Source organism: Peromyscus californicus, unplaced genomic scaffold, assembly GCF_007827085.1.
Source record: "Peromyscus californicus insignis strain IS unplaced genomic scaffold, ASM782708v3 Scaffold_4__1_contigs__length_199733344, whole genome shotgun sequence".
NCBI classification, from domain to species: domain Eukaryota; kingdom Metazoa; phylum Chordata; class Mammalia; order Rodentia; family Cricetidae; genus Peromyscus; species Peromyscus californicus.
In genome coordinates this window covers 119,726,538-119,740,364 of record NW_026294562.1, presented here as the reverse complement: position 1 = coordinate 119,740,364, position 13,827 = coordinate 119,726,538, and the positions used below count along the sequence as shown (strand labels likewise).

Genomic DNA, 13,827 nt, shown 5'->3' with positions numbered 1-13,827 from the left:
CAAAATGTTCACCTAGTTAGTTACCAGTGCAAAGTATTGATGTCACATGTTATACAGTTTTTAGGATATAATTTTAATTGTTGAGTACGCAAAACGGTTTTCAGCCACCCTGTGCACAGCTGGTGGTAAGTAACTTGCCTACTCATGATACAAAGAAGGAAGAGAAAAAGGGAGTCGCTCTCTACCAGGAGAAGGTACTTAGTTACATAAAGAGGGATTGTTTCCAGCTATCCGAGGAGGAATTTGGTGCATTCGCTTTTCTTTTCTCTAACCTAAGTGCTTCACCCACTTGGCTCTCCTCCAGACTCCTAGCCAGCTGGGGCCGTCCACACTTGCAGAAGAGTCACCCACAGACTTTCATTATGTTTTCACACGGTCGCCTTTGGGTTTGAGGATGAAGTGCTGGAGAAGGAACAGAGGACTGCCTTTCTCTCGGTCCTAGGAGCACTTGTTACATGTGGGGTCCCGGGCAAAGATTCCTGTTGCTAGGGTTTATGACCAGGACAGTATATAAATGTACAGCAAAATGAAATCTGTAATCAAATCAGTTTTGGAAATGCTAAATTAAAGCACAGATAAGACATCTTTGGGAATTCCCAGAGCCTTTAATATGCTTACAGAATCCAAGAAAAGGGAGTCTTCAAGAGAAACAGAGTGGCGCTCAGTCAAAATGAGTTCACTCACAGTACCCTTTACTGTTGAAACAGCTCAAGAACCTGCATTCCAGAGAGCAAAGTTGGAAGAAACATGTCTCGCTTGGAGCACAGGGTTTCCCACCCACAGCAGTCTGGGAAGAAGGAAGGCACTGTCTGGGCCATGTAGTCTGTCTTTCCACTACTTACCTATCAAAGACAAGTCAGGAAGCCTGAAAAAAGAATCACCTCTAGCGTTTGGGAGGAACTATAAGGAGAGACTGCTAGCAGTTCTGTCTCTGATTGTGTGCTTGCTCAGTCCCTTGACTTGCTGACTTTCCCTTCTGCTGTGAGAGGAACGTGTGTGAGCCAGGACAATTTGCCCTGCTTCATAGCTGCTGAAACATGGAAGAGAGAACATACATATAGGCAAGGGCCCATGGATTGCCATGGAGAACAGATGGCTGAGGGAGGGTGAGTCTTGCCCTGACCACCACAGTGGGCATTGTCGAGACATAAAACTATCTCAGGAATGTAACACGATGCCGCCAGCTGGAATGTGGCTGAGTCTTCTGATGGCACAGTGCCAACTCTTCACCAACAGGGTTGGTTGGAGTTATCACTATCCACATCATGTCAACAGACAATGATGTAAGACAGGCTTGCAGCAGGGAAGACCGAGTTCTCCTAGCTCTCTTCCTACCCGGGAGAGGGAATCACCAGGAAATAGTAATACAGATCCATCCTGCTGCTTCCTGTGGTGACTCTGTGCCCTAGTCATGCAGTGAGATGGAGAGGAGCTTTCCATCACATTTTCAAAGGACACATTGAATATACTTAGACTTAATCTTTTTATTATTATTATTTATTTGTTTATTTTACATCTCAGCAACAGTTTCCCCTCCCTCCTCTCATCCCAACCCCTCCTTCCACATCTCCACTGTCCCCCGCCCCCATCCACTTCTTCATTTCTATTCAGAAAAGGGTGGGCATCCCACGAATATTAACAAAACATGGCATACCAAGTTGTACTAAGACTAGGCACCTCCCTCATATTAAGGCTGGGCAAGGTGACCCAGTATGAGGAATAGGGTTCCAAAAGCTGGCAAAAGAGTCAGAGACAGCCCCTGCTCCCACTGTTAGGAATCCCACAAGACCAAACTACATAACTGTAACATATCTATATATGTTACTATATAACTGTAACATAACATATATGCAGAGGGCTTAGGTCAGTCCCATGCAGGCTCCTTGGTTGTTGATTCAGTCTCTGTGAGCCCCTATGAGCCCAGGTTAGTTGATTCTGTGGGTTCCCTTGTGATGTACTTGACCCCTCAGGCTCCTACAGTCCTTCCTCCTGCTCTTTTGCAGGATTCCCTGAGCTCTGACTAATGTTGGCTGTGGGTCTCTGCATCTGTTTCCACCAGTTGCTGGCTGGATGAAGCCTCTCTGATGACAACTGGGCTGGGCACCAATCCTAGTACACCCAATAGGCAGAGCAGACAGACTGTAGGTTGAAGGTTGTGTGGCTGGGTTGGTGTCCCAGTCCCTCCACTGAAAGTCTTGCCTGGTCACAGGAAATGGCCAGCTCAGGCTACAGATCCCCTATTGCTAGGAGTCTTAGATGGGATCATCCTTGTAGATTCCTGGGAGTTTCCCTTGCACTAGGTTTCATGCCAAAATGCCCCTTTTTTTCCAGTCGTCTCTTCCAGCACTCTCCTCCTCCATACCCTCCCCACTCTATCCTCCCATTCCCTCCCCCACCCGATCCCCCCTGTTCCCATGCCCACCTGCCCCCAGTCTACCCACAAAATCTATTCCTTTCCCCCTTTCCCAGGGTGATCCATGTTACTGGACCTAATCTTAAGTATAGGTAATTTGACTGAAAAGAGAATCCATCCAGTAGGAAAGAAGTCTCCCAAGACAATAAACAAATAAAACTATCTCACTTTAGTGGTTTTAAAAACATGAAAATTTGCCGGGCGGTGGTGGCGCACGCCTTTAATCCCAGCACTCGGGAGGCAGAGGCAGGCGGATCTCTGTGAGTTCGAGGCCAGCCTGGGCTACCAAGTGAGTTCCAGGAAAGGCGCAAAGCTACACAGAGAAACCCTGTCTCGAAAAACCAAAAAAAAAAAAAAAAAAAAAAAAAAATGAAAATTTGAGGCTTATTATCTCCAATGAAAGACTAGGTTTCTCCCTTTTATTACTGAATGATTTTTAATGTTAATTAATGTCTCTGTATCTCAATTATTTCTACAGGATGAAGGTTATCAATTCTATATGGTCATTATGAGTTATTATTTATACCTGCTGGACACATAGGGAATTTTATATAAATGGTGTTAAATGAATTAGGGCTTTGTATGGCGTGGCACGTGTGAAGGAGCACGTGACCTCTGCTCTCAACCAGGGTGGCAGTGAAGCACCATCCATGTAAGGTGGGCAAGGGCTCGCAGTCATACCTTGGACTCATGGTGCATTTGATTTTGAATCATATACATTTAAACAACCTCATATACAATTAAACAACCAGTATAGGGAACTGACCTATGAGACGTTTGGCTTTTCAATGGTGGTATTCCCTGTCAAAAGCGCTGCGGCCTCTTGATGGACCCCAGCCCAGAACGGCCCAGTGTAGCAACTTCTGAGTTTCCAATCTGCAAAAGCTGTCAGAGGAAATGAATACTTGTGGTTGTTGTCAGCCATTAAAATCGTGCTCCAGTTCACATTTGTCCTAATAAGGTTTGGCTGCTTTTTCCACAGGCTTGAGGAGCATTATTCTTTGATTTGCTCATTTATTTAGCTTTATCTTACTGAAATATACGGAATTTTCTTTTAAGAAACTGAGGAAATTAGTCTTTTCTTGCTTATATACATTTTGCATGTATTTTTAGTTTGTATATATTTGACATTTTAATATGTATGTATGTATGTATGTATGTATTTGTTTAGTGTGTGTGTGTGTGTGTGTGTGTGTGTGTGTGTGTGTGTGTGTGTGTGTGTGTTGGGGAGCACATGTGCCACAGCACGTGCAGAGGTCAGAGGACACTTTACAAGAGTCACCTGTCTCCTTCCACCATGTGGGTTTCAGGTCATCGGTCTTGTCAGCGAGCTCTCATGCTGGCGAACCCATCTTGCTGGCCCCAACCAAACTTTTAAATTCTAAAATTGAGCAGTCTTTCCCATTACACATTTGAATTTTCATTCTTAATTTACTTTTTTTTCACTCTGTAAATATGAAAATATTCATCCATGCTTTCCCATAGTCCTTTGATGGTTTAATTTTTATAAGAAAATGTTTTTATTCCTCTAGGAGTGTCCTGATGGAGTGAGAGATAACAGCCTAGCCTACCAATAGTTAGGAAGGAACTGAAGCCATTTGCCAGCAAACAGCAGCACCAACTTTCCACTTGGTCTTTAGAAATGGTCCCTTGCCCCCTGCAGTGTCCAATTCACCAGTTCTACTGGTAAAGCCAAGTAGCCCGCAGTCAGCCTGTTGGCCAGTCTTCATGATCCACTTGGCTCTTCCTTCTGGTCGACCATCTCTTTACCTATGTCAGGTCCCGTCTCCTCTTGGGTTTACCTGTGTACTTGATTCTTTCACCATTTGTCTGTTCCTGGACAGATGGTGCTCTTCTGTTTCTGGACATCATGGATGTTTTCATTGTTCTACAGTAATTTTGGAATCACTTTTCAACCTCATTTAAGAAAGTAAATGAATAATACACACACACACACATTTTGAGACAGGGTTTCTTTGTGCAGCCTTGGCTGTCCTGGAACTGGTCCTGTAGACCAAGCTGGCCTCAAACTCAGAGATCTTGCCTCTGCCTCCCAAGTGTTGGAATTAAAGGCGTGTGCCACTACCTCCTGAATATTTCATGGTATTTTTATTGCACCCAATTTTTGAAATACTGTGTCCCTATCAACGGTAAACTGTCTTTCTATTGGACTATATTTATTTTATGTTTTTAAAGAGTAAAAAAATATGCTTTTGAGAGTTTCTCCATGTAAGTCCCATGTAGTTTTCACTGGGTTGGGTTTGAAACAACTGAGGCTTAATAGATAGTCAATAAACTATCTGGATTTAAGGCATGTAATTTACCACATTTTGACAAATTATCTAATCATGGAAGTATCAACACAACCAAGAGGACATATGGACATATCCAAGGTCTCTTCATATTTCTGTATAATAATATAATATCATCTCCCTGACAACCATGGGTCCACTTTCTGTCACAGTAAATCAGTGTGCATTTTTTAATGGTGCATTTCATACAAGTGGAACCATATACAATGTACTTCTATGGTCTGGTTTCTTTTTAAGATTCATGTTATACAGTTAATTTTTTTATTGCTCAGTAGCATTCAATTATATAAATACACAACAACTTGTTTATCTATTCATGTGCTAGAGGGAATTAGGGTGGCATATTCATCCATTTTTCATTACCATACTGAAATACCCAAGGCAGGTTTATTTTGTAAAGTTAAATGGGTTTATGTAGTTTTGGAGGCTCAAGGTCATGGTGCTGACGTTGGCTCAGTTTTGATGATGGCCTTCTTGTTGGCAGAACCCTGAAACAGACCATGACATAGAGAAAGTACATATCTGTGTCCACATCTGGTCTCTGTATCTCTTTTGCTTACCCTTCCCTCCTTCCCTCCTTCCCTCCCTCCCTCCTTCCTTCCTTCCTTCCTTCCTTCCTTCCTTCCTTCCTCCTGCCTTCTTTCCTTTCTTCCTTCCTCCCTCTGTCCCTCCCTCCCTACCCCCTCCCCCTTTCCTTCCTTCCTTCCTAGATAGGATTTCACCCTGTAGCCAAGACTAGCCTCAAACTTACTCTTGAGTCTAGGATAGCCTTGACCTTGCTGTCTCCTCCTGTCTCTGCCTCTCTGGTGCTGAGATTCCCGGCAGACGCCAAATCCTCTTCTCATAACGCCACCAAGCTTCAGTCTTCGCATTCCACCCTAATGACTTTGTCCAAACCTGATCACTTTCCATATTCCCCAGCACTAAATCCATAGTTGGATTTAATTTCTACACTCTTACTACTATTACCATGCGATCTGGGAATTCCTATACATACAAGTTCAAGGAGATAGGCCATAGTCAAACCACAGCAGGTGAGAACCAGTGTTTAGCTATCCTAGACAAACCTGCATGTGTATTTGCACTTAGATAATATGGACAAGAACTTTCTTCTCTCCTCAATAAGTGCCTTGGAGTGAAAGACTTGGGCACACCGTAGATGTTTGCCTGACTGATTAAAAAACTGCTAACTGTACTGCAGAGTGTGGCGCCATTTCACATCCCATCAGCGGCACGTGTGATGTTTGGGATTCCAGTTTCCACCTTTACTGCATCCCTTTACTTACTACAGCACCTTTACTCTGAAACACACTGGGCGTGGCCTTCTTATACTTCTTTTGAATGTGTACAGTTCTTATTTGGGGCCTTAGAAAAGGCTGATTTTTTTTTTTATAAATGTCCTATCAGTACTTAAAAGGACAGTGTTCAGTGAGGATGTTGAATTCAACCTTATTGGTTATAAAATGCAGAGCCTTCATGGGCCTACTCATGTCCTGCTTGCTGACTGGTCACGTGCTGAGAGAGATGAAATGCTGCCTCCTCCTGCTTCTGTGTTTTTTGTGGGTTGCTGATAATTTCCCACAGTCTTACTTTGTGAATTTCATTTCTTGCACGAAGATTCATGGTGGCCATACTTTTATTAGGCATTGTCTCCTTTAACATTTCAAGGCCACTTTCTGTGTTTTGCAAAGGACTTCCTAATTTAATTTAATCCTATCTAATTTAAATAATAATAACTTTTTTGAGATAGAATATTACTTTGTAGCCTAGGCTGTCCTAAAATTTACAGTAATTGTCCTGCTTTCCCTCCCTGAGTGCTGGGATTATAGGCGTGTGCTACCAACCACACTTGGTTTAATATTATTTTTTACTCACATACACAAGAGGATTTATGCCACTAGAGCAGAGGCTGTGGACAACTCATATTTCCAACTGGGCAGGATCCACTTAGGCTTATAATAAGGAGCCAACAGGTGAATTCTGCTACCAGAATGAGACGGAATTTAACATCTTTATCCTTTTTGTTCCTCTCAGAATGTTTGCAGACAGCAACTACTTTCTTAATCAAATTGTAGAGATCCTCAGGGAGATCAGGGAGAAGGCCTTTGGATTTAAGGATTCTCGAAATTTTATCACCAGCCACAAAATGGACCTGTGCCACACCATGTGAGTCCCTCAGGATCACACCTATTTGGGAGGGAGTCAGGCCTTTCTTGGCTAGTGTGAAAATCTGTTTCTTCATGTCGTCAGATGTCAGCTTCAGCCAGGTAGGGGCACTGACAGGTAGGGCAGCGCTGACTGGAACAGGTCCTTCCCAGGAGCATGCTTGCGACCCGTGACAGTGGAAGTCTGACAGCGAAGAGGACTCAGTGAGATATCTTCCAGAACAACTTCCATGCCTTCCAGAACAACTATCATCATAAGGTGAGAGGTAACAGATATTGGTGAGAATGTGGAGAAAAGAAAACGTTTGTACATTGTTGGTGGGAATATAAAGTCAAGGCATGGGAAAAGTATGGAGTTCATAAACACTAAAAATAGAATTGCCATATAATACAGCAATCCCACTTCAGAGTACTTCCCCAAAAGGTTAAACTCAGTGTCAAAAGGATATCGACACCTCATGTTGATTGCAGTGTTATTCACAATAGCCACGTTATGGTATCAACCTGTATCCATCACAGATGAGTAACTAAAGAGAGTGTGTAATATACACACAATGGAATATCATTCAGCCTTTCCTGTTGGATCTAAAACAATAAAGCTCCTAGAAACTGAAGGGCAGTTACAGGGCCTAGGGAGATGCTGGTCAAAGACTACCAAACCTCAGACAGGATTTGAGGCAAACTCTCAAAATATTTGATGGATTGGTGGATACAGTTGAAAGTGCACTGTGTATTTTGAAATTGCTGAAGGAATTTCAAATGCTGCTACTACAGACAAGAATCATTATCTGAGGTTATGAATGTATTAATTAGCTTGATCTCTCTATCACCTCCACCCAGGCCTTTCCTAGGTCTCACTGAGTAGCCTAGGTTGGCCTTGAATGTGTAATCCTTCTGCCTCAGTTTCCTGAATGCTGAAATTACAGGCATGTGCTATTTTATCTTACATATGAAGTTGCTTTCTACTGTGTGTATGTGTGTAGAATATATACAAATATATACATAGTTCATTAATAACAATAAGAAAAGAATTGAGGACTGGAGAGATAGCTCAGTGTTAAGAGCATTTGCTGCTGTTGGAGAGGACCGGGGTTTGGTTCCCAGCACCCTAGTCAGGTGGCTAACAGGTACCTGTAACTCAAGTTCCAGGGGAACTCAAAGCCTCTTCTGGCCTCTGCAGGTCTCTTCAGGCACCTGTACACACACAGCACACAACCACACAGACTCACATGAACAACTCTTTTGGAAAAGAAATTACTTATTTTTTTTTTAAAAGATTTATTTTATTTTTCACGTATATGAGTATCTTGCCTACATGCATGTGTGCGTACCTTGCATGTGCCTGGGGTCTGTAGAGGTCAGAAGAGGGTGCTGGATCCCCCTGGAACTGGAGTTACAGACAGTTATGAGCTGCCGTGTAGGTGCTGGGAATCAAACTTGGGTCCTGAGGAAGACCTTCCAGTGCTCTTAACCACTGAGCCATCTCTCTAGGCTCTGGAGATAAGCTTTATATTTTTTAAATAGCTGAGAATTGTTGTTTCTGGAGAATAGGAGTGGAGTCGGGGAGGCAATGGAAATCAGAAATGCTAGTGATCATAAAAGCAACCCTAGCATTCAAAACCATAGATTTTTTTTTTTCGAAGCAGGGTTTCTTTGTGTAGCTTTGGAGCTTGTCCTTGAACTTGCTCTGTAGACCAGGCTGGCCTCCAGCTCACAGAGATCCATCTGCCTCTGCCTCCCCAGTGCTGGGACGTGCGCCACCACCGCCCGGCAATATTTTGTAAAATTAAAACATCAAACAAACAAAAAACCTGGGATGGATAATAGCATAGAAAGAGAAACAAACTATCCCAGCATCCCCCGCACCAGCTCCAAAGCCAGGGTGGGAGGGTCTCCAAAGCCAGGGTGGGAGGGTCTCCTTTCTTTTTTTTTTGTTTTTGTTTTTGTTTTTCGAGACAGGGTTTCTCTATGTAGCTTTGCGCCTTTTCCTGGAACTCACTTGGTAGCCCAGGCTGGTCTTGAACTCACAGAGATCCTCCTGGCTCTGCCTCCCGAGTGCTGGGATTAAAGGCGTGCGCCACCACCGCCCGGCTGGGTCTCCTTTCTTAAGGAGTCGAGACAACAGAGGCAACGCAGACGGTGCTAATATTAACTATGGACAGTTTTGCAGCCTTGAAGGCACATAGCCTGAGTAGATAGGTGTGACCTGAAATCTGCATGGCAGCCTGTTTCTGAAAGGAATTGACTTCATTTCCCACTGGGTTCTCACCTGAGGGTGCTGTAGTTCGGAGCTCTCTTGAGAGGAACCCTAATTGGCTGAATTTAGGCTACTTTCAGATCCCTGCATACCCCTATCCCTGGGACCCCAGACACTCTACTGTAGTGGCTACCTGTTCCATCTATGACCTTGAGGTGTCAGCTCCTAGGGAGTGGCCTCAGAGCTAGCTTAAGACCTGAGGGGCACATACTCCAAGCTCTTCTCTCTCTCCCTCATGGGCTTGGACGGTGTGGACTGACTTGAGCGGCAGAAGCAGCTTGGGATCAGCTATCAGCCTTCCAGGACTCTGCAACGATTTCCCTTACCCTGTTTAGTGAGTTGTTCTCCCCAATTTATATCCTAATAAATTCCCTAATACTCCTTAAGCAGACTCCCGTGGATTTATTGCTATATCTGGCGCCCAACGTGGGACTAGGCCATCACTATGGCCCTAATGGCCCTTTAAGAGCCCACCTGTCCATTTGGGCTAGTTTAATTACTCTGGCCTGCTAGCAGCAGCTCAGATCCTGCCCGTGGAGGCCAGAAATTCCTGCTCTGCCAGAACCACGCCGCAGCCCCTCTCACCGTGCGCCTGTGTTATATGCCAGAGCTGCAAACCCCTGCCCGCTTCCACCGCCGCTAGCTGCACGTGGCTGTGTGCCCTTCCACGGAAACACACATTGGCTTCACAAGTGGCAGCCTCAGGAACCAGACCTGGCTTGTGGCTCAGTACTGACACTGACTTCCAAAGTGCTACTGTAGGGAGGGGTCAGTGTAGCACAGAAGGGATGGAGGAGGAGGTGAGGTGCCAGCTGGCTGAGTCTGGGGGCAGCTTCCTGTGAGTGCCAGGGCCAGGACAGTGGCATTGGCAGTTGTCCAAACCCTCTCCCGATGTCAAATATCACTTACAAAATGGGGAAGGAATTATTAGTTTCTACTACTCCCAACCCACAATGGAGTGCTGGGGCTATGTTCAGTGTGATGGCTATTCTTGGCTACCAACTTGACTGCATCTGGAATTAACTACAACCCAACAGGCTGGGTACCCCTGTGAGGAATTTTTTCTTAATTAAATCACTTGAGGTGGGAAGATCCACCTTTAATCAGGGTCACACCTTCTGCTGGCAGCCTGTGTGACGGACGCGGAAGAAGGAAGCTCGCTCTCTTTGTCCGCTTGCTCTCACTCTCACTAGCAAGTCCGTTCCTTCACTGGCACGAGAGCCTACTGGATTCCAGCATGAACTGAAGACCAGCTGAGACACCCGGCTTCACGGGCTGAACCACCGCTAGATTTCTTGATCCTTCAGTTGGGAAACAGACAGCCATTAGTAGACTAGTCAGACTACAGCCTTGCAAGCCGTTCTAACGAGTCCCTTCTGTACATTTCTATAGAGTCATTCTATCAGTTCTGTTCTCTAGAGACCCCTGACTAACGCCTCCAGCCATGATGCTCAGCCTTGCTCCAAGTGCACGGCCTAAGACGGTCCAGAAACTCTGGTGCTGGTGGCATCTGCCCTCGGGCTCTTCTGAGAGATCCTCAGCCAGAGGACTTTTGCCTGGAGCCGGCTGCATCCTGTTCACTATTGATCCCTGGAGGACGCTACCCCGGAAAGAAGTGGGGAGAAAAGATCCTTGCCAATACTTGGTTTTCAAGCATAAGCACCGGGGGTTGGGAGGTGCTGAGGTTGCTTGTGGGTAGCAGCAGGGAGGAGTAATATCATTTTTTACTGTCTATGCATCTATGAGTCCCTACAGTGGGGGCCCCCATGCCTTGTCTGATCAGGCACTTCTGACAAGATGGTAATGATGCCCCAGGGGGGATGCTGTCAGTCCTGCCCCTCTGTGTGAAGCACCTGGACCCACCACCAGTGTGTAGAAGGCAGGAGCTCCAGGCACCTTACCATTACTGGATAAGTCAACCCTGGTGACCCATTGACATAGTGGAGCCAATGTCAATTATGCCTAAGGAAATTTCCATCACTTCTATTGAGTAGACAGATGAGGTGACTCTCCCCACCCCCACTTCTTCCTACTCTACCCCTGCCTGAAGAGCTAGGATGTCTCCATTATTGTAGGGCAGCTCTCCTCCACCATCATCAGGGCAGCTGTGACCACTCACAAGTGACCCTCAAGACTGACCTGTTACTGTCCCTGCTTAGAAGGAGGTGGGGGAGGGTCATTAAACCCTCACCGAGGATCCCAGCCACCCTGTCTTCATGTCCCTGCCTGTTATATGTAATTCTGCCCTAGCTGCATGTGGTCTCAGAAGGACCTAGAATATATGGAATGTGGAAGGTTGACTGAGAGGGGTGGGGAGATGCCATTTCTGCAGCTATGGGGAAGTTATCCATGCTGGGTAAAGCTTTTTAGTGACATGGCTGTTTGGGGGTCACCTACAAGTAAGCCTAATAAGCTCATTGGTTCATCCGACTGGACTTGGGTGGAGCCATCACTTTGGCCTGTAGTTGGTGCCCTATTCTGGGTGAGCAGGTGTTTTTTCACATCTCCAGGAGAACGTCACATAACACTGATGGACAGTGGGGTTTTCCAACTCTGATATGGTATGCACTGTGCCCAAACTCACTAATCACAGCCAGAGAAGCTGCACGGAGATTACATTGAGGTACGCAGCTGGAAGTAATCTTGGCCTTGTGTAGCAAACTGATAACCCAAGATGAAGTTCTAGGAGGAAGTTAATTTAGAAAATTAAATTTGTTCTTTGACAGTTTTCATATACGTGTTTGCTGCGTTCTGTTTACTCTTTCTCTACACCTTCCCTTATTCTCTCCGCACCCCATCATTCCACTCCCTCCGCCCCACAGGTCCCCATCTCACATTCATGCCTTTTTATTTTGTGACACACTGGTTTTTAACCAGGCCCCTCTGTGTGGCCATCGGTTTGGAACTTCCCTTTGGAGCTGAATGGGCCACTGTTTGGTACACAGTTAACTGAAGGCAATGACTGTCCCCCCGGACTCCCAGAATCCATCAGTTGCCAATAGTTCGTCAAGGAAGGCTAGGGCCCCGGTCTTGTGCTGACCCAGTGCGAGCAACCACAGCTGCTAGGAGACGTGTTTGCAATGGCTGTGCCATGCCCTCAAAATAGCCGTTTGCAGCTCTGCTCCCTGTCTCCGGGCTCCGATCCCTCTTCTGCAGTGTTCCCTGCACATTAGAGGGGGTTGTTTAAATGTCCTGCTTAGGGCTGAGCACTCAACCAGCATATGTATTCTGAGCATCTCGAGCAGCTGTGAGTCTCTGCAGTCAGTGCAAAGACAAGCTTCTCTGATTGAGAGTGTGAGTAGTGTTTGTCCATGAGTATAAACACTGATATTTAGACAGCAGTTTTTGACCGTGTCAATTTAGCTAAACAACAATAATGAGTTCCCAACTAGGGCCTATGACCTCCCTAGCCATGAGCTTTTGCCTGGGTTTACAGTCCTGGCTCTGCTGTTTCTTGAGGTACTTGCCCTGGTGGGGAGGGGCTCGTGTGAAGTACCCTGCAAATTATTTGGTGCTTTCCAAAAACCAAAGGAATAATTTGATAGTTTACAATTAATCATGAAACAGTGGTGTTAGCTCTGAGCCCGGGACCTCTCAAGTATATGAAGAGTGGATTTTCCCCAGCAGCTACTGTTGATCCAAAGAGTTCCACTAGACCTAGTGAGAATTTAAATTTTTATCTGTTTTACAAACTCAGTGGACTTCAATCCTCAGATTTTAACATCAAGGAAGAAAATAGGTGATATCTCCAGTGGAAGATTTAGCACCGTTTTGAGCACATGTATGTGCATGTGGTGTGCAAATCCACAGATGAAGGCATAAGTTACTGTAACAGAATGTAAACCCAGCTTGACGGTGTCTGGAATTCAGGGGGCCACCGTGTCAGCCCTCTTACTCCTTCTGGTGCTGGAATTGAGCTCAGTACTTCATGTATGCTAGGCAAGTACTCTACCATTCAGTAGCATGCAGTCAAAGGTTTAAATGTGTGTGTGTGTGTGTGTGTGTGTGTGTGTGTGTGTGTGTGTGTATGTGTGTGTGTGTGTACACACGTACGTACGTACACACGCGCGCGCGCGCACACACACACATATGCTAGCATTGCTCACATTCCACACACAGAGGTCAGAGGAAAACTCTAGGGAGTTGTTCTCTCCTGCCACCTTGTGGGAACTGAGAATTTAACTCACCGCCCCCACCATCACCACACACACCCCGAATTGACTCAGGTAATCTCTCACTGAAACTGGAGCTCCCTGATCAGGCTAGCTTATCTATCTAGCTTGCCCCAAGGAGCAAGGAGCTTCCAGTCTCCAACTCTCTAGTATTGGCATTACAGGTGTGCCCTCACAGCTTCCCGTAGGTTGCTGGTATTTGAACTCATTTTCATGCTTGTATGGCAAGGACTTTATCCTCCAAATCATCACCCTATTACTGGGGTTTTATATTGTAAATGTGAATATCCAATGAGCCTCTTCCCTGTCCTGGGGGTTTACATTTTACATGTGACACTTTAGAAATGTTTTACAATGAGTTGTGCCAGCCTCCCTAGACAGGGTATAATCACAAGTCTTACTGACCAGCTCCAGTGAGGTTGCATTGGATTGAACCACACAGTTTCTTCACAGAAGATGCTGAGCAACCCTGGGGTCTATGACAAGTTGGTGAGCTTGTTAGGAAATG

The 13,827-nt window shown here is 45.5% G+C and overlaps 1 pseudogene; it reads right to left on the bottom strand.

Moving 5' to 3' along the window:
• Positions 1-2,783: 2,783 nt before the first annotated feature.
• LOC128094071 (40S ribosomal protein S13-like) lies at positions 2,784-12,082 on the bottom strand (annotated as a pseudogene).
• Between the last annotated feature and the right edge of the window lie 1,745 nt (positions 12,083-13,827).